Here is a 26,475-nt window from a genome sequence, read left to right as displayed (position 1 = left end):
GCAATAATGAAAAGCAAGAAGACTGATTTTGGTTTTCCTAATGACTTCTATAACCCAAGACACTAATATGTGAATTTTAATTGCTATCACTCTAAAATAGGGACAACAACAACAAAAAAGACTTGGTTTTAGAAACACACACAGTAAAGCTAATGGAGTCACATTAGATACTGAATTTTATTAAGGCAAAGATGCTTTATTTACTATTTCTTTGTAACTATTTAAAATTCTCATTATTTTAAATTCTTTAATTTTACACTAAATAGCATGAATCAAAACTTTTCACATGTTTTATTTTCTCATTAACTTTAAATTTCTTTTCTCTCCACTCTGACCTCTTACCAATGGAACTGATTTATATTTTCCTAGATTTTCACATCTCTGAAACCAGAGATCAGAGTGATAAAAATGTGATAAAATGATCTTTAAATGGAATCGAAATATCTTAGGCACTGTTAAAAAACATATTAACATTTCAAACATAAGAAGATCTCAAGATTTTAGTTAAATTGTGGAAGTTTTTCTTTGAATGTTAAAATAGCTGTGCACATACAAATTAGTATACATTTTAGCCTTTCTACCCCTCATCAAAACCCACGCACTCTAACTGCAGGCTGACTTTTTTCCGGCAAACTGGGGCTTCCCTTTACCACTTGCCATCCGTTCCTCTGTCACTCTTAATTCCAGACTTCACTCTATCTGCCAGGCTGCTTGAGAGCTGCCACGGGTTTCATCTTAAAAGCCTGACATTTAGCCTTTTCTTCTCAGCTTCAGTCAATCAACTATTTGAACTTTGTGAATGTACCTTGCAAAATAGGTGGATAGTGTCAACCTGACTAAAAACTGTGAGATTGACTGTTTCCTTCCCTCGAGAAGTGTGTAATTATGCCAAATGCAACTGTTGGCTTGCTTGTCTGATGGCCTTTCCATCATGCACTCTCCTCAGAAAGCCCTGAACACTGTCAGATAACAGCTGTGTGAAGCGGTCGGTGTCACCTCTGGGAAAACACCTGTCAGCTTCCATGTACAGTCAAAAGTTCAGTGAACAAGAAGACAGTCAAGGAGGTGGAATTACAAAAAGAGAAATAGATGCTGGTAGACCAGAAATCAGATTGGCCAGGAGTTCTGCCAATGACCAACAGTCGTTATGTTCTAGAACGGTATAAAAATCTGACTGAGACTTACAAATTCAAGTGCCTTCAGGAGCCAGGCAGGTAAAATGTATTTGTATTATTACTGCTACTAGTACTGTGAAAATCGTTGCTGGCTTGCTATATGCCAGGTATTACGTTAGGCAATATACAATATATTCATTTAACCTTCACACAAATGCTATGAGGGAGACACCATGATTCTCTACATTTTACAGATAAATAAACTAAAGCACTGAGTAATGTGCCCAAGGTCACACAGTAAACAAATGCGGGATTCAATTTCGAGCTGTCTACTACCAGAGACAGTGGCCTTAATCTCAAGCCATACTGCTCTTGGGAGTGGGGACACCTATGTAACCTGGAGAGCAAATGTATTACCTGAAGGCATTCAATTCTGATTACAAGAAGCAAATGCATCTGCAGTCCAATTCAGCTACTGATTTATCTACCATCACAGACAAAATACAAGTTGGCACAATTTTTTCTAAATTCCAGCCATGTGTTCTCATGTAATTTCAAATAAACATAAACATCTAGCTGTGCAACTAAATTTTACTGACAGTAATCAAAATGCATGCTTTAAAAAGTATTTCCTATAGTTATAACTACTTTACAGTATTCCTTAATCTTTAAATTCATTTCGTGTTTTATGCATAGTTCTCAGGTAAAGAAGAAATTAACAAAGATTTTATGGCTTACGTAAATAAAGTTTCTCTCTTCTTCAGTCTAAAATGAAAGTTTTAATGAGTCTTTTTTTTCAAACCAACAAATAAATGATCGAAAAAAAATATACTGATTGTTGCTGATGGTATGTTATTTTATGATCAAATCTATGCCTGTGACACTTTACTTTTAATATTAACTATTGGATAAACTATTATGAAATATTCTTCTTTTTTATAATTAAAGGCAGGGTGTGATAGGATAATCATTTACTTTGCATCCAGTATTTTGATTTCCAAAACCTGTAGTCATCAAAGTTGAAGCTGCCTTCAGTTACTTGCTGTCTCAGAAGCAAGATTGCTGACATAACTTCTCGTAATTTTTTTATTCACTTAATTTTCTAGTATGGACTCTTGGATATGCAAGAGAGAATTCTCGCCCATCATCTTGACCTGATTAATAAATAAAGAAGGGAATGTTCAAGTCTGGGTGCATTATGGCACAAATTGATGTACCTGTGCGTTTAGACCCAGCTTCTGCTGTATCAGCAAGACAAATCCCCAAAGAATGATCCTTTATTGACTGAACCGTCCTCCCCCATCTTGTGAGGAAGAATACTTTCCATGCTGCATTAGACAATGATTGACCAGTACTAATGTCTAAAAATGTAAAGTAAATTGCCTCATGGAAAAATGTATTCTCAAACTAAACAAAAGCAAAAACAATTGTACCCCTTCTGGGATTCTATGGAAAGAAGCCAGCCTTTCAAACTATCTTTAGTTACATTTTAAAGGAGTTCAAACATTTTTTAAATATTTATTTATTTATTTATTTGAGAGAGGGAGTGAGAGTAGGGGAGGGGCAGACAGAGATGGAGACACAGAATCTGAAGCAGGCTCCAAGCTCTGAGCTGTCAGCACAGAGCCTGATGCGGGGCTCAAACTCACCAATCTTGGTGAGATCATGACCTGGGCCGAAGTTGGACGCTTAACCGACCGAGCCGCCCAGGCATCCCCTTTTTAAAGGAGTTTTTAGGGGCGCCTGAGTGGCTTAGTCGGTTAAGCGTCCGACTTTGGCTCAGGTCATGATCTTGCAGATCGTGAGTTCAGGCCCCGCATCGGGCTCTGTGCTGACAGCTCAGAGCCTGGAGCCTGTTTCAGATTCTGTGTCTCCCTGTCTCTCTGGCCCTTCCCCTCTCGAGGTCTGTCTCTCTCACTCTCTGTCTCTCAAAAATAAAAATAAACATTAAAAAAAATTAAAAAAAAAATAAAGTTGTTTTAAAATGAACTTTTCGTGTTTCATATAAAGGCATATATTTCAAATACAATATTTTGTATTTATATTTGATTATAAACAAACAATAGACACCTGTATTTAATTTTGACTTATAAATAAAAAAGAAACAGACATACATGAGATTTCAATGGGAGATTCAGTAACAAAATAAATAGAAATACTTTGAATAGAAAAGACTTTTAATTTCAATTGTAAAATAAGAATATGATGTCATTATTATAAACCACAGTCATTTTTTTTCTTTTTCATTCACAAATCTGAGGTTGAAGACCTCTACATTATGAAAGGAGTGAAATGAAAATTAAAAAAAAAACCCTGTTATGACTATTGTGATACTGGGTGAAAATGGCCAGAATTTTCTTCATTCCTGAAACTTTTATATGTCACATAAATAAGGGTTCAATTACGGACACAAAAGAGAAGGATATGATGAGAATTCTTTTTTTTAATGTTTATTTATACTTGAGAGAGGGGGGGAGAGAGAGAGAGAGAATAGGGGAGGGGCAGAGAGAGAGAGAGACACACACAGAATCCAAAGCAGGCTGAACTGTCAGCACAGAGCCCAACACAGGGCTTGAACTCACAAACAGCGAGATCATGACCTCAGTTGAAGTCTGATGCTTAAGGGACTGAGCCACCCAGGTGGCCCCATGATTAGAATTCTTAATCAACTTTAGTCTGATGACAAAACAATGGAGACAAACCCAAAAATTTAGATTTGATGATGGTTTAAAAATGCAAGATAAAGCATCATTTATTCCCATTTTCAGCCATGACAGAGTTACTAAAATCACCTTGCCCTAAAACCTGAACAATGTATGTGAAACAAACACATTCAGACATTTAACAGCAGAAAACACAGGACAGAATACCCAGAAAAGGAAATGTGAAGTGAACTGGCTTTCTGCCAGGAGGTACTTGCTAGATCATTGCATAGGAAAGGTAGGCAAAGGATGCAGCTGAGCAGAGAGAGCAGGCTTTTTGAGTTGAGGAGGCAGAGATGTATGCGGGAGAGAATGGAGGTGGTTGGGATATCTAAGCATTGGAGAAAGACATCCAGAAGTCTGCAAAGGGTTTGCATGAGGTTGGCCATTCTAATGGATGTGTAGTAAGTATCTCATTGTTGTTTCAAGTTGCATTTCCCTGATGATCACATATGACTTCGGTGAAGTGTTCGCTAAGGTCTCTGGCCATTTTTTAATGAGGTTGTTTGTTTTCAGGATGGACTTCAAAAGAGAGATTACAAACAAGCTAAAGATTTAAAGGAAAACATGAATATAAGGAAGGGGAAATGAAAGGTATATTAAAAAGCCAAAGTGAACTTCTTTGGATTAAAAACCACAGTATCAGAAGTGAAGAACTTAATGGATGGAATTAATAGCTGACTGGAGACTACCTCCAAATTGATCATGGAAGTCACAGCAGTATCAAATAGCCAAATTGAATCACAGAGAAAAATAAATGGAAAAAAAATTACAAGTACTTCAGAAACCTGATAAAAAATATCAAGTTGTTTAAAATACATAAATTGGTGTTTAAGACAGAAGGGGAAAGCAAAAAGTATATTTGAAAAATACTCTAAATTTAATGGAACCAATAAACCTGTCAAAATCCTAAGCCAGATAAATTAAAAGATAGCCATACCAAAGCATATCCTAATCAAACTGCTGAAAACCAATGAAAAAGAGAAACTCTTAAAAGCAACTTGATGAGAGAAGACTTTTTGTTTTATTTGCACATAGGAGCAAAGATCATCATAGCCTTTTCATCAGAAAATGTAATTAGAAATCAATGGAATGACATTTTGAAAGAGCAGTAAAAAACCTGTCAAGCTAAAAATTCTATATCCAGCAAAATTGTCCTTCCAGCTAAAAATTCTACATCCAGCAAAATTGTCCTTCAAGAATAAAGACAAAGTATTCAGACAACCAGCAGCCAAGAGATTGATTGCCAGCATATCTGCATGATGATTTTCAGTAGAAAGAAAAGGTGACCAGAAGGAAACCTGGGTCTACATATGGAAACAAAGAACACTGGAAATGGTAAATATGTGGATAAATACAAGATATTTGCCAATTTTTAAATTTATTAATTGTGTGAAGCAAAACGTTTAAAACAAAAATATTACTAATATATGATGAGTTAATAATATATGTAAAGTGTAACATTAAAAAATAGCTAAATAAGGACAATAAGCGACATAGTGAGATTTGAAGGTAGATTTTTGGTGGTCCTACAAAGATAGGTTCTATGTTAAGTGTTGGTCCTGCTTTGTCCCAGAAGTCCTGTTTTATGCCTTTCATACTGACATAATTATTGAAGAGAACACTCTTTCACTCTCAAAGGAGCCCTAGTTTTTAGAGAATATCTTATATAATATCTCTAATGAAGTGAGACAATGTGCCAATATTTATGCCGTAAATACTGGTTTAGAGCAATAGGTAAATCTGATGCCTGAGAATCTTCTAGGGAGCCTGTTAAAAATAGAGCTGTCTCGGGGCGCCTGGGTGGCGCAGTCGGTTAAGCGTCCGACTTCAGCCAGGTCACGATCTCGCGGTCCGTGAGTTCGAGCCCCGCGTCAGGCTCTGGGCTGATGGCTCGGAGCCTGGAGCCTGTTTCCGATTCTGTGTCTCCCTCTGTCTCTGCCCCTCCCCCGTTCATGCTCTGTCTCTCTCTGTCCCAAAAATAAATTAAAAAACGTTGAAAAAAAAAATTAAAAAAAAAAAAAATAGAGCTGTCTCCCCTCCCTCGACACTCTCCCCAATCCTAGTAAATCTGGGGCAGGACTTAGGCCTTTAAAAATTTAACATATTATTTGAAACAACTCAAATTTTGAGAATCCTCTATTGTTAAAAAAAAAAACTTTCAATTATTAAACCAATAGCAAACACCAATGTAAACATCTTGTGCAAAAATTAACACACTTTACCGCTACAAGGCTTTCAAGGGATCCTGATGGCCTAAGTTTTTCTTTCTAATATACTGTGTAGCCCAGAAAGATCTTGGAAGGCCTTTTTAACTAAACCACTAACAGACCTCTCAGTCCTATGGAAGTCATGAAGAAAAAAGTGAGGGCAAGTAATACTGTAGTTCATTTCTTATGCTGATAATTTGAATTACTCTAAGATGTGATTATGTCCATATTCAATGAAAATGAAGAATGGAAAGAAGTTGTTCTATGAGACAGGAGAAATTTAAAAAGGAACTGTAAATAAGACAGTCATATTCAGATATATAAACACAGTCACTTTGAAAAACCTAACATAATCACAGACTTAAGAGTATGTTGGTTGTGTAAAACAGCATTAACTCTCTTATTTTATTTTATTTTATTTTATTTTATTTTGTTTTATTTTACTTTACTTTTAAAAAATGTTCAAAATATCAAAAGGCCTGCTTTAAAGACATGCTAGTGCCACCTTAAAATAATCCCAATAACCCATCAGGAACATGCTCAAGTTGACCAGCCAACTCTTATTTCTAAACTTCTGTGTGTTTGCGTGTGTCTTTTAAATTGAAGCCACGGGGCTCAGGTGATTGCTCCTTCCACATTGTGCATCCTCAGGTTACCCAAGCGGTGTCCATCTGTTTCCAAGAGTGGGCAGGGCACAGAAGCCCTGCAGTGGTGGTGAGGGAACAACAGACAGCCCCAGACAGCCAACTTTTTCAAGCACACCTCCCTCACCCCTGCTCAAAAGGAGATCCTTATTTCTAACCAGAGTATTCACCTCAAATTTTGGCTCCCAATGACCAGAATGTTTTTCCTACTTTAGGAAAACAAAACAAAACAAATAAACACACATATCTACACACACACACACACACACACACACACACACACACACTTTTTTTTTTACATTTAAATATAAAGATACTATTCTGCTTTGTGTTATAAATGGAGGACAAAGCAATAAGAACTTTTTCTTCTAAGGTAGGTCAATCCATCCTTCTGCTGAGCTTGTCTTCAGGTGAGGGCATTTAGTCCTGGGTAAGGGAAGCACTGTACCAGGAGGACAGGGGCATTTTCCTGCTTGGTTCTCTCCTAAGTCTCACTTTCAATAGAAAGCTGGTTATAACTTTATATGAAATGGAACTTCCCACCAAGAGAGGAAATCCTAACCTAATCCCAGAGTAAGTAACCCATCCCCCCACCCCAGAACTCAGCTACCTCAAACAAAAAGCTCTCCCCCTCCCTTCACAAATACTATGCTCTGTCCAGATAGCTACGCTTATTGGACAAACACACCTGATTAAAAGGAAACAGTGGTTGTCTCCCCACCCCCTCCCCACTAATGTACTAGACAGCTTCAGTAACAGGGAAAAAAGGGGGGGGATGTAAAAAGATTAAGAACTTGACCCTTCTATCCTGGTCAAAAGAAAGCAAGAGATGTTAACTGGGAATGAGGAATAAAAAAAGACCTTGATATTCTGACCTTTGAGTTACAGCTATAAGGACAGTCAAGAGAGGGGCAAACACGGAGGCAGGATGGAGAATTAGGGGTTTGATGGCTGCAAGTCTAGTCCACTAAGTTTTTGTACTGGAAGTGTTCATCGCCAGTTTCAACGAGAAGACACATGCGGATGAGGGCTCCTGTCACCAAAAAGAGGTCACAGTTGGCAGAGGGGCAATGGTCTTCAAAGTAACCTTTCTCCTGGCCAACAGTCCAGGGACTGTGGATGCTAGCACCTCGGTTGGCCACGCTGGCAGAAAAGTCATTAATGTTGGAGGTTTTGTGGAATCCCGTTAGGCGCTGGGCGTTATCCAGGCCCCCCTTGGGATCATAGGCTTAGATGTGGTACTGGTGCCGCTTGCTCAGTTTCTCGATGGACTCCTCAATGTACTTCAGACCATTGTCCTCTCGCATGGCCTTGGTGCTGAAGTCGGTGTGGCAGCCGGCACCATTGCAATTCCCAGGAATGCGCTTAGGATCGAAGGTTGCTATCACTCCAAAGTCTTCACATACACGATGCAAGATGAAACAGGCCATCTAGAGATGATCTCCCACGTCGGTTCCTTCACAGTGTCCTATCTTGAATCCCACTGGGCAGGCATGACCTCAGCATTTGTCCCACCAATCTTGATGCTGGTGTACAAGCAGGCCTGGTAGTGAGCCTCCACAATGTCCCATGCCACAGTAGTGTATGGACCTTGGGGCCCAGGGAAGCCGTTGGAAGCCCAACCAAAAGGGGGCCCACCTGTGCCCATGAGAGTATATTCCTGCTCCATTCCAAACCAGGTGTGCTGATTGCTCACCATGTCCAGTATCTGTTTACAGGTATGCCTTAAATTGGTCTCTGCAGGCTTTTGGTTGTACTTGAAGACTTCACAGAACACCAGCTGTTTGGGGTCCTTGCAGAAAGGGTCCCGAAATATGGCAGCAGGAGCAAGATACATGTCAGTGTTGGAGCCTTCAAACTGAAAAGTACTAAAGCCATCAAAATTCCACTGAGGCAACTCTTCTATATACTTGGGTTCACTTTCCAAGGTCCGGGTCTTGCAGCGCAGGCCTTCTCCAGCACCATCAATCCAAATGTACATAGCTTGGACTTTCTCCAAGGCCTGAGGCAGGGACATGTACACCTGCTTGATGTCTTGTTCATGTGGGGACTCGCAGAGGTGGCCATGGTGGAAGCTGTTCTGGGCTGCGAGCAGGCAGCAGGGCGGGTGGGCTGCGAGAGTGAGGTGTGGCGAGAAGAGGAGGCTGGGTGTACTGCTTAGACGCTCTGCTCTTCTCCCATTCTCAGCTCTCTTTTTTATTTATTGTTTTACTTTTTTAACGTTTATTCATTTTTTTGAGAAACAGAATGAGTGGGGGAGGGACAGAGAGAGAGAGAGGGAGACACAGAATCTGAAATAGGCTCCAGGCTCTGAGCTGTCAGCACAGAGCCCAATACAGAGCTTGAACCCACAAACTGTTAGATCATGACCTGAGCCAAAGTCAGATGCTCAACCGACTGAGCCACCCAGGTGCCCCATTAACTCTTTTTTTGTAAAGAGATGGGGAAACTGAGGCCTAGTGAGTTTCAATAATTTAAATAACTCATCCAAAAAATAATTCTTGGTTCTAGAAAAAAAAATATTTTGTTGCCTAGCTCTTATTTCAGTTTTTTTTCAATGTTTATTTATTTATTTTGAGAGAGAGTGACAGCTGAGTGGGGTAGCAACAGAGAGAGAGGGAGAGAGAGAATCCCAAGCAGCCTCCATGCTGCCAGCACAGAGCCTGACCTGGGGCTCTATCTCATGAACCAGGAGATCATGACTTAAGTTGAAATCAAGAGTTGGATGCTTAATCAACTGAGCTACCCAGGCACCCCTCATTTTATTTTTAATACCATATTACCCAGTAAAGTTTGGATTATTTACTCTCAAGATGTACTGTCCAAGTCTGCCCCTTCAATAACTTGGATAATTGAACCTTAAAAATCTGCAACCATCTGAAAAAAATCAGATGAGTATGAAATCTCATTTAGTTATATTATTTCTGAATAGACATCCAGAGGGTCAAAATATGCTTTTATAGTACATGAATAAAATGGCTAGGGAAAGCAAAAGTGCCTACTGCTATATAATACATATGATGTACATGAAACCAAAAAGTAAATAGCTCTAGCATACATAAAGAAATTTTTAAAATCTTTGGTTTTGCCATAGCTTTCTAAAATCTTAAACCATTCACTGTTTAAATTCAGTTTCTAATTTGGGAACATATCTTACTCTTTGAGATTGTTTGGTTTTTTTTGTATTCCATACACTGCCCCATAACTTTTTCATAGTGTAAATATTTTTGGGAGTTTGTCAGTTTTTTGTTCCAATGCAGCGAAATATCATCAAGACATAGTTTAAAAGTTCTCTTGTTGCAGAAGCACTTTCTCTGAAAAAGGTAAAGAATAAAGTGTATAGAATGAGAAAGTATGAAATTTTCTAAGCAATTCAAGATCATCATTCTTTCTTCTAAAGACATCCAAATGGCCTACGGTCTAATGGCCTCTAGGAAAAAATACACACCATAATACTTCCATTATGGATGGACACTAGTAGCCAAATGACTGAACTTTTGCTTGACCTAATTCAAATGAATTGGTTTTGTGTTCAACATATTAAAGCACAAGGCAATTAATCCCTTTCTTCTTAAGTTACTGGAGGGGGGGATGGGATAAATAAAAGAAGGAAACTAACAATTTTGTGCTGCTATATTTACTTTATACAAATTATTTTATTTAATCTTAATAATCCTTTGAGGTAAATGGTAATACCACATTTTACAGATGAGGAAATTGAGGCAGCTCAGAATGGTTATGTAAATCGTTCAACATTCAGTATGAATAAATAGCAAAGTTAAACTTTGAATCCAAATTAATATGACTCTTAATCATTTCAGTGCACAATCTGGAAATAAGGCCTACTCAATAGTAACTTCAGGAAAATTCAGTAATTTGTGCTTAGAAGTAGCTGTGATATTTTCTAAGTATTTTCTGGGTATTAAAAAAAAACACCTAGTCATAATCACTGCATGGTTTGTGTCAATGGAGCCCAAAATACCTGCTCCTGCAAATCACTTTACCTTCCAGAACTTCCCAAATCTGCCCAAACTTGATCTCTTTTATAGCATTTGCATTTCCTGACAGATTACTGCTGCCTATGCCCAACCTTCTGGCTGAGTCAGACAATGCCCATTTCATGCTGGGAAGCTCAGGCTGCCTGTAGACATGATACCTATGGTTAGAATTCAGTCTCTAGCAACGTCCCATAGCAAACCAGAGATGTTTCTTAAAAGGAGTGTAATTATTTTTAGAAGATGGAACACATATATAGTCCAAAACCTAGAGATCCACTTGCTAAAGTTCCATTCAGCAATCCTCTTTGCCATGGACACTTGAAGTATCATTATTGGATCTGCTACATCATGAGCTCTTTGTGGCAGGGAAATTTAAACTGCACCCTGAACTTGCTGTGGAGCCTTCTCTTTTTCTGGTCCCCACTCAACACTAGCAGCCTGTCACTTTGTAAATGGGTCAAAATTACACAAATGTGGTGTATGTAAATGGTCCACACCCTTTTGAAGAGGGAGTAGAGGGAGATTTCTGATGGGTACTTTCACCACTGGTAAAAAAGAACCTTATTTCTTCCTCAAGGGGACTTGGCCTCCCCTTTAATCAAGGAACTCTGGATCTGTGAATTGACATAGGTCTGGAAATGGAGTGAGAAGCCATGGCTCACCATTGTGGAGACTTGAGTCAGGTTTATGGCTACCAGACCTAGAGCTTTTTCAGTTACACAGACCAAGTGATATTCTCCTAGTCTGCCCATTTATTTTGCTAGGGACATGATAATCAATTACTACCTCCAAAGATCTCCAGGGGCGAAGGTATTCTGATGGCCTGTGGGTCTCTGCTGCTCTTTAAAATAGATGTTTCTACCTGTCTTTGGCAATTAAATGCTGCCACAGGATCCTGCTACTCTGAGATCCTATAATGCCCACTGAGATCAGGGTACCCATTTTAACAGTAGTGTGCTAGGTTGCATAATGTCTTCCCTTCCTCCCTGCAAAGATGTCCATATCTTAATATCAGAAATCTGTGAATATATTACATTACATAGTAAAATAGACCTTGTAGATATAGTTAAGGATCTTGAGATGGACAGATTATCCTGGATTGTCTGGGTAGGTCCAATGTAATCATAAGGGTCTTTTTAAGACATAGACAGGAGGTCAGAGGAAAGAGCTACTACACTGTGTGTTGAATATAAAGAAAGGGACCATGAGCTGTCTCTAGAAGCTGAAAGAGACAAGAAGCAGATTTTCTTCTGGAAAAAGGAAGCAGCCCTGCCAACATCCTGGGTTTAGCCCTGTGAGACTTATTTCAGACTTCTGACTTCCAGAAATATAGTAGAATAAATTTATGTTGTTTTATATTACTAAATCTCTGACAATTTGTTATAGCAGCAATGGTAAAATAATACAGATATCACCCTATAAAATAGTGCTTCTCAACCAGGATTAATTTTGTTCCCTCTAGGGAACAATCCACAATATCTGGAGGCATTTTTGATTGTCATGATTCAGGGGAGGGTAATGCTGGCATCTGGAGGGTAGAGATCAGTTCATCCTGCAATTCACAGAAAAGTCCCTCAAAACAAAGAATTATCCTCTCCAAAATGTCAATAGTACTAGATTAAAAATTCCTGCCCTGCATCATGCATGACCGTGAAAGGCAAGTAACCGCAAAGTTTTTCAAGAATGTAGGTGTTCCCTCACTAATATATTTTTCAATGCCTCACTGAGGGCAATGTCTTTCAGACCTTCTCATGAAGCATAGTTGCACACAATAAATCCAGTCCAACGTTTCTTCTTCTTTTTTTTTTAATGTTTATTTATTTTTGGGAGAGACAGAGATAGAATGCGAGTGGGTTAGGAGCAGCGAGAGAGGGAGACACAGAATCTGAAGCAGGCTCCAGGCTCCGAGCTATCAGCACAGAACCCGACGTGGGGCTCGAACTCATGAGATGTGAGATCATGACCTGAACTAAAGTCAGACGCTCAACCGACTGAGCCACCCAGGCGCCCCCCAGTCCAACATTACTAAATCTCTAACTCTTTGGTTTCCTTCCTCCATATCATACTGAAGTAGCATGTCAGCTTCGTTAACTATAGACTACTGTCATGGAGTCTAACTTTAAGCCAATGAACCACATAATCCTTCAGAACCATCTCCTACTGCACCAGCTAGTCCATTTAAAAACAGAATCTCCTTAATTGCTCCCATGACAAAAAATAAATGCTATCATGTGATGTAATAGATATGTTACCTAACACAATGTGAGTATCATATTGCATGTAACAAGTCAACGTTTTACACCTTAAAGTTATACAATGTTATATGTCAACTATATTTCAATAAAAATATTAAAAGAAAAATTTAATTACCTCCCCAACTCTGAATCTCCAGCAAATATACCCTTATCAATGAATTCAGCTAGATTTGGGTTTTTATTTCATTTGCCTTGGTCTAACATCCATAGAATCCTTTCCCATTCATTCCTTAGGTTTCAGTCAACATATTTGCAAAGACTTGGAATTCTTTCACGTGTAAGCTATTTCTTCCCAGGTAATTTTTATGTACCCATCCCTCTTGGAACATGATGAGATTTGATCTTAGTTACAGTTATAGGAAGTTTTGGCATCCTCCTTCCACATGTTCACCCCAGATAAGGTTTTCATAAGATTATCAAGCAGAAGGCTAGTCTCAGATACTGGAAGGAAAGCTACTTCTAATGGTATGGGAGTCTCAAAGTGATCTGGAGGCTCAAGAGTGTCAGTGTCATCAGCATTCAACAACACACGTACCCATCCCAAGATTCAGAGTCCCATTCTTGATCAGTTAATGCCCTCCCTTTCATATGACAAATCTGCTGAGACTGAATTCAGTGAGCATTGTAATACAGATTTTCAGCAATATCAACCCTGCAGTTTCCAGAAATAAGATCTTAGTTTAGGGCTATATGGAACCTCTCTGATTCTCAGATAGTGATTTAAGTTGAGAGTTAACAGGTCTGAGCTTGTCATTTTCTCTTTGCTATTTCTCAAGTACACTCAAAAGAACCCATCCCACACCACAATCCTTGCAGTCATCCTCACAGTCAGATTGGCCGCATGCAGTTCCACATGGGCTCCCAAGGCCCATCACAATCAACTACAGGCATTCACTCATGCATTAATTGCATACATATTTATTGAGATTTATTCTTTACTAGTTCTTTCTCTGGGAGTTGTTAAAGATTCTAACAACTTACCAGAATGTTTAATGTGTTCAATAAAAATTTTAGAACAGACTATTATTAAACAGATCTTTCTTCAACCCTTAATAATCTCTTATAATGCATTTGTATTTGTAACACTTATAAAATGTTTTTGTATACAGCCTAATCTTACTTAATCATAGGAATCTTCTTTAGAAACTATCATGAGTTGGGGTGTCTAGGTGGCTCAGTCGACTAAGCATCTGACTCTTGATTTCAGCTCAGGTGATGATGTTGTGGTTGTGAGATTGAGCCCTGAATGTGGAGCCTGCTTAAGATTCTCTCTCTTTTCCTCTGCCCCTCCCCCTCTAAAAGAAAAACAACAAGGAGAAAAAGAAACTAGCATGAGTTTAGTAAGACTAAATAATACTAAAATAAACATTTCCTGTTTTGATACTAGACATGGTACATAAGTTAAATGATACTGATCTTACAATTCTTTATTTTGGCAAGGTATTTCATAAATTTTCCTATGCCAGCCACATAGGCAACTTAGAGAAATTTGGCTATATAAACTTACAGGTTGGTGGATTTACAAGTCTTTGAAATTCTGCACTCAAGCAGTATTAATTATTTTATCATCATCTACATATATAATTTATATAGGCCTGGAGAGAGATCTTCTAGGATATAACTTAACACTGTCCCATTCATTAGTCACCGGAAGGTAGGTGGCTGGAGTCTGGGAGAGGTCGCTAATAGAAAATAGAATACAAATTTTAAAAGACATTTTTAAAGAGAGATCATAGAACAAAACTAACAAAATGAACATCAGCAGTGATAAAATATAAGGCCTTGATTTTACATTCAGATAAGTAAATTGCATTAACACAGTATGAAAGAGCACTTGCCTAATTGTATTTTATATGAAAAGCACTTTAATATTTTTTGATTGAAAAATCATTACAATGTAAAATAAAAGCACTCCTAAGTAAGACATCCATTAAACTTGGATTGCATTAATATAAATGTGATAAATTACAGGTTGAAAGGTTTAGGTCCTAGGAACACCTTCCCTTCTAAGTTCAGACAATAATTGAAAAAGTCTATATATTTAAAGTCCTCACTGTTTACAAAAGTAATCAAAAATTTGGGGAGAAACCAGGCAAGGACAAGAAGGGAAACAATAAAAGGTTTAAAAACCATGCAAGAGAAAAATGTCGAAGGGCTTGGACTATTAGCAGAGAAAAACAAACAAAGAAACAAACAAACAAACAAAAACAACTGGGAGAATGACAGCAGGGTTCATCCATTTGGATGGACATTAAATGGATAAAGTGTTAGGCTTCTCTAAAGATGCAGATAGTGAGTTCAGGACTGTAGTAAACATCACAAAAATACAGAATTAAGTTTAGTCCAAAGATATATTCCACAATAATAATAGTCACTCTTGAAAGTGTTCAAAAGAAGCCAAATTACCATTTGTAACAGATACTATAAAGGGGCATTTGTATTTGTATAATGGGTATAAGATTGGGCTGTGGATATCTATGGCCTCTTGCTTTCTAAGATTCATTATTCTGAGTACATAGAGCACCTGCTAAAAGGAGATTTATAGCAAGAGATGATAGAGAAAGGCAGAACTACTTAACTTATATCTTTGGACCACTTTTTTCATCAAATAGATTGACCTTAAGGCTGGAATTGATAGAACAAACATGGTTAGAAGACTTAAATCTGACAGAGGTAAGACAACTGTAAAATAATGCCCGGTCACCTGAAATTAGTTTATGTAATGACATTTTTTCTTTTTGTTTCATATAGATATATCTTCAACTTTTCCAGGAAAATTTTCAAAAACACTTGCACATACATGTCAAAATCTAGGAACTTCTGAATTCATACTTAAATCTTTTTATGTTGTTAAACTTATGGCCTTCAACGTAAAAATAAAAAACAAGCAATTAACATAACATTTGGCAAAATCTATAGTAAAGTATATCTCCCAAATATATATAGAATCATGCTATTAAAATAAGCAAAAGATTTATAATATCATAAGCCTTGAAAATGAAATAATAGAGAAGCATCCCTTTAAATTATTATCTTTAACCACAGTTTGAAGAAAAGCTTTATTTCTAGCAAAGCAATTTCCTGTACATAAAAACAACACGGAAAAGATCTAAGTTCACCACAACATATTGACCGCTGGGAATTAGGAGAAAAAAAAAATTACTCAATTTAATCACTCAGGTTTTGCTTACACTAAATGCTTTAAATCTGTCCCAAACTACTGGTGTTTCTAAGATAAAGCACAGAGTTTTCCCTTAGGTTCCTCTGCACAAAATTGTTCCAAGAGAGTTGGATTAAATACAGAAAGAGTATACTCATCCATATGCTTAACTATTTAAAAGATATCAAATTAAACGCATAATTATATTAATCATATGTAATTTTTTTTTCATTTCTAATATCCATTTCTATGAGATTATACTTAAGTTTTACATTTTAAGTGACTCAAGTTTGTTAATATCTGTGTGGGGTTGCTAGATAAAGTTGCTGTCATAATTATGATAACAATGGAGCAAGGAAAGCTTTCTGTTTATCCACTAGGCCCCATCCTTACCCCCAAATCCTTCCATGTGGTTAGGTGATCTATTGCAAATTTGTGGGTCAATAGATATGTTCAACATTCTTAGGTTTTCTCCAATAAAGACATCTCTTCTTGTCCTTTTTTTTTAAGTTTATTTTTTTGAGAGAGAGAGAGAGAGAGAGAGAGAGAGAGATGTGTGTGCTTACATGAGTAGGGGAGGGGCAGAAAGAGAGTCCTGAGCGGGCTCCACTCTGTCAGTGCAGAGCCTGACGTGGGGCTTGAAGCCACAAACCCTAAGATCATGACCTAAGCTGAAATCAAGAGTTGGAAGCTTAACAAACTGAGCCACCCAGACGCCCCTTCTTGTCTGTTTTTTGAGATATACATCTCCTGAAGTGGACTAGTGCCAAGACATGATGTGACCTTGACACAATTCTGCCAGAGGAATTTCCTATCCTTTTGGGACTGTGGCCTTGGAGAAACTGACTAAGCAGCTGGAAGGAGCAGAAACTCAGACTTGAGAATGCAGACTGACTCAGATCATTCACCATTAAACCATGATTCCCATTTTATAGCTGAGGAAATTGAGGCGTATATGAGGAAACTGTGATCATCTATTGTTACATCACATTGGCATGCATAGTCTATTTCCTGAGAACCTCTTTTATGAGTTAAATGTAGTCTGTTAACTAGCCAAGTAAACCTTAGAAGACTTATATCTAGAATATTAACAATCACATAGAATAACAAGCTACCATTTTTTAAGATTTTACTTTTAAGTAATCTCTACATACAACATGGGGCTTGAACCTACAGCCCTGAGATCAAGAGTCGCTTGCTCTACTGACTCAGCCAGCCAAGCACATCACAGCCTACCATTTGAAAAGAAAATTTGAACTAGTCCATGAAAAATTTAGGATCATTTTTCAGATGTGCTCAAAGTAAACTTTCCAATGTATATTCAAAGATTCCAGCTACAAATATGAGAAATTATCTTTTGCAGACAAGTCATCTGATAACTTGCACTTCTAAAAATAGGAATTTTTTATTTTCTTTTTCATATTAACGATGACTGATGAAAATATTTGCTTCTGCTCCAGAAGCCAAACAATATGAAACCCCAAATTACCAGACAAGCTTTAAAAATATAGTGAAAACAATGTTCATCATGAATTCATAGTTTTATAATTTTGAAGATGTAAGTGATTATTAAATATTAAATGGCACTGATAGTAACATTGATGCTAAACATTCGCCTCTACTGTCAATGTAGAAGAAATTTAAGTAACTCTAACACAACCCTCTGACTCTTGAAATTAAATCTTCCTGTGTGATATTTCTGTCCTACTCAGGAAAACTGAATTTTTACCTGCTGCTTTTGGGGGCATTTGTTTGATTGTTCGTTTGTTTGTTTTTCTTGTGAGCCTATTTTCTTTTTTGTTTTTCTTTTTTTTATTTAAAAACAAAATCTTTTTTTTTAACATTTATTCATTTTTGAGAGTGAGAGACACAGAGCGCGAGTAGGGGAGGGGCAGAAAGAGAGGGAGACAGAATCTGAAGCAGGCTCCAGGCTCTGAGCTGTCAACACAGAGCCTGATGCAGGGCTCAAACCTATGGACTGCGAGATCATGACTTGAGCTGAAGTCAGACGCTTAACCGACTGAGCCGCGCAGGTGACCTGAGCCTATTTTCTTATGAGAGAATCAAGTCAAGATGCTATAGAAATAATCTGCACTTTCTGTTCCCATGTTCTAATAATGTACCAGCTGGCAAGGTACTAGTCCCCTACTGAAGGCATTAGGAAGTTTCTTGGCTACAAGGTCGCTGTTTTCCTGTCCTTGGAACCAGGAGAGATCCAGCTCCCCTGTGTAGTTCATCTGTTATAAATGCATCATCGGGTAGGTACTCCTAGGATTACCCACGGACCAGTGACTGCAATTCCATTCCAGAGGCTATACTTCTCAGTGCGCCAAACTCTTTCCAGGCAGGCATTCAGACTCTCACATCCCAAGGACTCTGCCATAAACCACAGGTTCCTATTTTGCACATATGGTGATTACGGCCTGTGTCCAAGGCTTCTCTCAGGGTATCCCCAGTGTCTGGTCACCTCAAGAGATTAGCATAATACTTCTCTAACTACAATGTGCACAAAAATTACCCAGAGATTTTATTAAAATACAGATTCTGATTCAGTAGGTATCTATTTGAACCCATGTGTCTCCCAGGTAAGGTAGATGTTTCTGGTCTGCAGACCACATGTATAACAAGGAGTTAAGTTAAAGTAATTAGTAGTGATTTATAAAGACAAAAGTGGCAAGGAGGTCTCTACTTGGTCTCTACCTTCTTCCTAAGTTTCCTTCTGCAACTCTTTAAGTGCCCTGCCTGCCTGTGTCCCTCCACAAGGAGTAAGGTCTCTGGGTCACAAGTCTTCCTCACAGGTGCATGGTGGTCAATATCAAAGCTGAATACCTGAGAACCTTGCCTATGAATTTCCTGTTAACCACCATTTGCCCACTTGCCAGATCCCTAATTACAACAGGTTGGGATTCTTTTTTTTGTTTTTCTCCATAACATTTTGATATTATTCTTGGCTTCTTCAACTCCATTCTCCACTGCAGTTCTAGGTACTGACCTCTACAAATTTGCATAACCTGTCCTGATTGTTTGGGCCACATCTTAATATAAAACAGTAAGTTGACTTAGCATGCTGGTGCTGCCGTGGACATTTCAAGTAAGATGATCGACACGGACGCCTCAAGTATTTACCTACTTGTTTTTTAAAACAAAAAGTGTTACAAAACTAAATAATTATCTGATAACCAATGCTACTTATCCTCTAAATATTGCTATATCCCAAAGCCTAGAATGTTCTCACATTCTAGAACAAATAGTTTGATTCCTTTCATCAACAAATGTATACTGGAAATATATTGTGTCAAGTACTCTACAAAGTGATTATGATTTAACAGTCAGCAAGACAGGCATTGCTAGCAACAGTCTTTTTTTTTTTTTTTTACATTTATTTATTTTTGAGAAACAGAGTGAGACAAAGCATGAGCAGGGGAGGGGCAGAGAGAGAAGGAGACACACAACCTGAAGCAGGCTGCAGGCTCTGAGCAAGCGGTCAGCTCAGAGCCTGATGCAGCACTTCACCCACCAACTGTGAGATCATGATGAGCTGAAGTCGGACGCTCAACCGACTGAGCCATCCAGGTGCCCCAGCTAGCAATAGTCTTAATAGTCAGTATTGATTAGAGAGATTCAGAAATGTATCTTACCAGATTAACAGAATTCACTCAATTATATAATATGCATATAAATAGACTTTTGTTAAAGAGCACGTAAAGAAATTGCATAATTCTTCCTGCTTTGGAATGATTTGTAGATTACATTAGTATAAGTGTATTAGCAGAAATAGTAAATTGGTGAATCTGGAGTATATGTGCTGGTCATATGTGGATGAAATAGGTTTTACTTCTGTTTTTGATGCTGTTAAAAATGGAGCACATCAATGTCAGTGCTGAAGATAATTACAAGGGGGCAGAAAAGGCTGAGCAAGTTTTAACCCTGATGGTCAGCTATAGCTAACTCTCTTCATACAAGTGACACTGCAATGAGTAAAACCACAGGCAAGTAAAATAAATGTCTACCATAATAGCTGGTGAACTTTCCTCTGGTGGAAGGAAATGGGCAAATTTGGGGGACCTGAAAAGGGGCCTTAGGAGAAGGCACAGAGGGTAAATATTGGTGCTGCCGAGGACTTGGGACTTGCAGAGCCTCTTGAGCACCATATGTGCCTGCGATGTCTCCTGTAGGTAAAGTTGTGAAGGCACAAACCAAATATGTCAGAATGGCCTTCCTTGTTCTGTCTTTCTGCTCTGCTATATTACTGAACTCTGCTGCTGAGAGATGGTACATACAGCTCATTCCCTTGGTCACTTTTCTGAGTTGGTGGGAGTCACAGACAACGGTGCCAGGAGTAGTTTTTTTACTGTTCTCCTTGCCTTTGCCTTTGGGGGTCAAGCCATTTGGGGCGGGGCCATAACATGTAAGTCAGAGAATCACTGGTGTATGTCATTGTGAAGCTTACAGTCTAAAACTTATACGATGTCTTTAGACATCCATATTGTAAACACCTGAGTTATTGCTAGGTCTAAAGGATGTCAAAATTACATTATACCTGCACCAGGAATGCAATATGTAAAGCCAACACCAGAAAATATATAAAATGATACTATTCTTTCATACTGCATGATTTGATTTCTAATAATCAAATAATAGGAGACAACAAAAAAATAGGACTAGTAGGTCAAAATGCAAACAAAGCTAAGGAAATGACCATGAGCAATCTTCTACAGGGCTTCTACTGAACATTAAATAACAAGTTATATCAGTTTTCTAAAATTGCCCAATTGATCAAAACCTAAACAAGGGTCACTCAAATGGAACTCTTCTAAGATGACTTTGTAAGAAAAGAAGCCTATTGAACAGAACAATGATGCAGAAATAGCTAATACTTTTTGAATGCTCAGTATGCACCAGTACCTAGCTAACTGTTTTACATGCGCATGACAGGTAATTTTTAGATTCACCATTTTGCATATACAAGGAAGCAGACTTAGAGGCATACGGTTCATGAAGTCACATGACTAGTAAGTGGTGTGGTCAAGATTTTAATCCAACAGGGATTCAGGTGTGGCTACTGAGTTTTCACATTTAATCACTAATGTAAGCAGAGTAGATTAACAAATACTTGCAAGTTATATTGGACTGTAGCCTCTGAAGCTTGGCATAGCTGTGGGTCTCTGTGAAATGTCAGTAGACAAAACCACCTTACATACTGAAATCAGAGAACCACTGTTGGGGGAAAATCTGAAAGGCCTAGTAGAAAATATTTCATAGATACAGGCTTCAATACTTCAAAGTACTTGGAGGATTTTCTAATGACCTTAACAACATAGTTCCTTTAGCCATGAGCTTTGCAAAGAGAAACACAGAACGAAACACAATTTATATTTGCTAATGTCGTTTCTTTACTAGAGCCCATTACCTAAACATTATTCTTTCCATATTCTTTAACTACTCATACACACCTGGTTCTGTTTTAAAAATTAGATTAGCTGACACTCATTTATCTTTAACTCTGGTATTTTCAGTGAGAGGCTTTCATTATATTTTTCACAGCACTGCCATTTACTGAAGAAAAAATGCAATAGCATGCAGTCTTAAATCCTGCTACGGTCAGGTCCTTGGTTTAAGAAGGATTAGATTTCCAGAGATTGACATTAATTGACACAATTCTTGATCTACTTACTGATCTATGTGTTCAATAAAGACTTACTACAAAAAGAAAGGCAGAATCTTCTGAAAAATACAGAAAAACTTGCTATCGCAATTAAACCAAGAGATGATACCTTTGCTTTACAGGCACAAAATGTGGCAGGAAGGATTTAGTAATACAGAGATCCAGAGAACGAGAACAGCTAACTGATAAAAACCAACAGTTTTGAATCTAAAAGTTTTCAGACTGAGTTGAAACCGTCTCTTAGAATGTCTTTCCCCAATCAGACAAGCAGGGTGCTGGACTGCTTCTCTGTAACAGAACCCCTAGGCATCTGTGCCTATGATCTCTTCTCTTCTTGACTTTGAAATCCGCCCTCCAGTCTCAGTTGCCACAGATACAATATTTACCCTAATCCGAATTAACTGAACCAAAATTTTTTTGAATGTTGAGTAAGCAGTGAGTCTCTCAGGAGAAGATAACTCCGTCAAAGAAACACACTACATTCAGGGGAAGAAAAGCATTGCTACAAATGCTAATTATAATTGAGAAACTGAAATAGCAATGAAGAAAGGAATGAATGGTGATGATGGATTCCTTAATAAAAGTATCATTATACCCCATGCTATGGTGCTGCTGTTGTATCATTCCTTCAGAATCTGTTATGTATCTATAAATTTATCTATGGCACTAGACAGTTTGTGCCTTTTGTTGCTGTTATTATTGTTATTATTATTTGTTGTTGCTGCTTGCTATTATTCAGCATCTGTTCTACCTTCTTTTGGTAATTTCTTCTTTTGAGAAATTGCCTCTTCTCCTCTTGTTTGTAGCTCAGCGGTAGCTTTATTCAAGGCGTATTGCCCTTCTCTACCCGGAGGTAGAGGGGTAACAAAACTTAGCATGTGGACACTCTCTCTTTAGAACCTGAATTGTGCATAAGAATGAAAACTGCAAATGTGCCCCCATGAGTCTAGAAAGCAGTCATACTTTTTACACTTTGGAGCCATTTGGGTTTATCATTTTCCATGCCTGGTTCTCCAATCCTTTCATGGTTGCAGTAAGCGCTCACATAGCTGTTCAATAAATTCTGTTTTTGCTTAAGTTAGTTATATTTCTCTCTGGCAACTTAAAAAACCCAAATACCTTGCTCACATGTGACTGGAGTTCAGTGTTCTCATTATGCGTCTACAGCTCCCTTTAAACTTATCACCCACCCCTGTTTGTCTCCCCTCTGTCTCCTTCCCCTCGCCCCCAACTTCTTGCCCCTTCATAGCTGATCTGTGTTAGCTCCCTGTCCTGACCTGATTTTATCTATTTTAAATCTTGACCTTAGTCTGGTCACATCCTGAAATACCTAACTTTTTCCCTACCTTATATTCTGAAATCAGATGTCATTATCATTAACAGTATTTTTATCAGCCAGATATTTGCCTTATTACTCTTTATTCAGTAATTTTATACTAAGTTTTCCCATTCTATTATATTACTCTTAATGCTCTCATTATTACCAATAGTCTAATCTAATAAGCTAACGTCAAAATCATTTACATGAAAAATGAATCAGCATGAACAGCAAATTTAATTCCATCAGAAATAAGTATTTTCCAAACTGCTGATGGGTTATAACAAAGGCTAGGTTAATGGCTTCGTAATTTTAAAAATAAATAAAGGACAAAAAGAGTCTCATGTCTGCCTTTTGAGATTATCCTTAGATAAATTTCATGGTTGTATAAGGAAGTTCAATAAAATTCTTATTTGCTTCAAAAAAAACTCCATGCCTACTTCCATAAGTACAATTGTTCCTATATGTCTTTATATTGTGCATTTGTTTGATTTCAAAATAATTCTTACATTAAATACTTATAAACTTGCTACAAAAAACACTTCATGCAAATTACTAATATGAAAATTAAAAAATACTGTTTTATCACCTTTTCACCAAATATAAAAAAATATGGCTCAGTAATTCCAACAAAAATGTTAGATGAAGAACTACAGGAATGAGTACAAAGTGCTATTCTGGGTCTCTGTTAATGAACATTAAGTTATTTTTCAGGAAAAAAAAGATGATAATTATGTGGAAATGTGATTAATGTTTAGTGGGATTTTATTATGTTACTTAGGGCCTAAAGTTACTGTTGATGGCTATTGTGTTCCTTCGCAGTGTTAGTCCAATGCAGAGGGTTAAGTCTAGTGACCTTCAAAGGGAAGAGAATGATGTGTTTCAGGGGCACTGAACTCAAAGCATAGTACACCAAGGGCAAAAATCAGAAAGCGCTAAAAGTAATTACAGAGGACAATCCTCACTGAAATTTACAGCACAGGTTGAAAAACTATATCCATAGTACCTAATTATCTCTGTAGGAGAACTTTCATCTCCAGCGACCAGAAATTTAAAATTCAAATTTTAGTATATATAGGTCAACATAAACCCAGGAAAAAAACCCCTGATAATTGCAAAACTGGGAAGTAAATTAAACTCATAGAAGTGATTTCAGCCAACAGAAATAGTGCAGAAGTCAGGCTAACAGAAATAGCAACTATCATTCCAAAACAAATTTTTAAAAACTTTCTTAAATGTAATACAAGAAATGCTCTAATCTACCACTAAAAGAAAAGCCCATAAACAAAATAACAAGATCAGTTCACAATTAGTGACTTTTCACCTTTTAAATGTCAGTTTTGCAGAGTCCATATCTTTTCACAAGGAAACAACAGCCTCAAATGAATCATAAAGGTCAGTTGAAAGAAGAGAAAAAGGATTTGACGCATTTTTTCAATAGAAAAAGGTTTGGATCATTTGCAACCAAAGGGGATTTGGCCAGGAACACAGGTGCATTGGCTGGATTAATTTCAAGAAAGAGATTTCTATGCATGAAATTTCTGTATCTAGTATCATTTTGAAAAACAGTTTAAAATGAACACACCAAGAGTCTGGGGTATTTTATTCACAAAAATGCTCAAGTATTCCAGTAACAACCTGCACTATTCCAGGGAGAAGAGGAGGTTGTAATTATATGGTTAACAATATGATCCAGTGTAGGCATGTATCATTCTTATTCACACAGAGAATGCATACGCTCTAAGAATATATTTACTAATTATAGATTGTGATGTAAAGTGATCACAGTGATACAAAAGAAGTCACAAGAGTCCTTTTATTCCTCAGCCTTGCCACTTTCCCCCTCTGCTTTCAGACTCCTATCCTTCTATCCGGTAAGTACCGATTGCTCTGGGTCCACCCCAGGCCTGTACAATCATGGAGAAATTTACCTTGATAAACACATGCATGGGAGAACTTTGCTCACATCATGAGTAACTACCCCCAGTAATATTTATAAAAACTGCCTACACAGAGAAAGCAATGCTTAAACAAAATGAATGCATTTCTGTCACCTAATACCATAGTGAGGATATATATTTTCATAGAAGCCTTTTTCTGGCATCTGGACAATCAAACTATGCTGAAAAACACTATTCTATGTAGGGTGAAAAATATTTTTAGAACAACTTTCTGCTTTCCATATACATTAAAAAGAGCTTTGACAAGTTAGTTTTTTTTTTTTTTAATTATAAAAATGCTACCAATTATCAATTTAGACCTGAGACTATTTCCTAGATGCTTGGTAAATGAATTAGTCTGCTTTCTCTAAATTATGCTGCATATCAACTAATACCCAAATATCAGTGGCTTTAATATTTAGTTCCCATTCAAATCTTATGCCAGTGGGGAAAGTTCTGCTGCCCTGCCTGTTTCAGGCTGCCACAGAGGGTGGGTCTGCCCTAATGCCTTCTCAGTGAACGAACAGCTGGCCCCAAGGCATGCTGTTGCCTTTTTTTCCTTAATGTTTGTTTGTTTGTTTAGAGAAAGAGTGCATGCGTGCCTGAGCAGGTAGGGGTGGAGAGAGAATCACAAACAGGCTCCACATTGCTGTCAGTGCAGAGACCCACGGAGGAGGAGGCGGGGATAAGGGCTGGATCTCATGGACTGTGAGACCGTGAACTGAGCCTAATTCAATAGTCGGATGCTTAACCAATTGACCCACCCACACGCCCTGACATGCTCTTGTCTTAAAGTGCAGGAATGGAAGCAGCAAAATCAAACTATGTGAGTGCATTTAAGGTTTCTCTTTAGAAGTACCATGTCCCCTTATGTTCTAAGGAGTCAAAACAAATTTTATCAGCAATCCTGACAACAGGGTATAGAAATACTCTACCTCCAGAGGCTTCATAACAGGGTGTGGAAGGAGTCAAAACTTGAGACCAACGTTACAAAAATTACAGATGTAAATAATTTGTTAGGAATGTGATTAAACATTCAAGATATTTTGTCTTTTATAAGTCTCTCATGGTGGTCAGAAACTCAGTCTTCTAGTCAAACAAACTTGATAAGACTCTAAACATGATGCTCCTAAGTTTTGGTTTTGAGTAAACCCTCTCTGCCTCAGTTTTCCCATCTGAAAACATTAATTATATCTGTCTCACAGATTTATTCTAGGTATTTAATGAGGTACTTAATGTACAAATCTTGAATATCCTTTTAAAAGTTTTAAACTACTTATACATTAATATGATTTCCATCTCTCCCTCATCCATCATCTCTACACATCATAGCACTTTGCTTTAATTCTGAAAAGTACAGGCAATGTACAATTTAAATAGTCATTTTTAATACGATTTTGCATAAATCACTTTTGTCCTTAATCAAATAAAATGACCTTATTTTGTTTTTATCATTTGTCACATTGTC

General features: G+C 37.6%; 1 protein-coding gene and 1 pseudogene across 6 annotated transcripts in view; both read right to left on the bottom strand.

Annotated features, from left to right (window-relative positions):
• RALYL (RALY RNA binding protein like) overlaps positions 1-26,475 on the bottom strand; it is a 723,330-nt gene that overhangs the window by 342,358 nt on the left and 354,497 nt on the right. The window lies entirely within an intron of this gene.
• On the bottom strand, positions 7,515-9,063 carry LOC131494239 (glutamine synthetase-like; annotated as a pseudogene).

This window comes from Neofelis nebulosa, chromosome 14, assembly GCF_028018385.1.
Source record: "Neofelis nebulosa isolate mNeoNeb1 chromosome 14, mNeoNeb1.pri, whole genome shotgun sequence".
In the NCBI taxonomy this organism is placed as follows: domain Eukaryota; kingdom Metazoa; phylum Chordata; class Mammalia; order Carnivora; family Felidae; genus Neofelis; species Neofelis nebulosa.
Note: the sequence above shows the minus strand (reverse complement) of the source record. Positions and strands in the feature narration are given on the sequence as shown.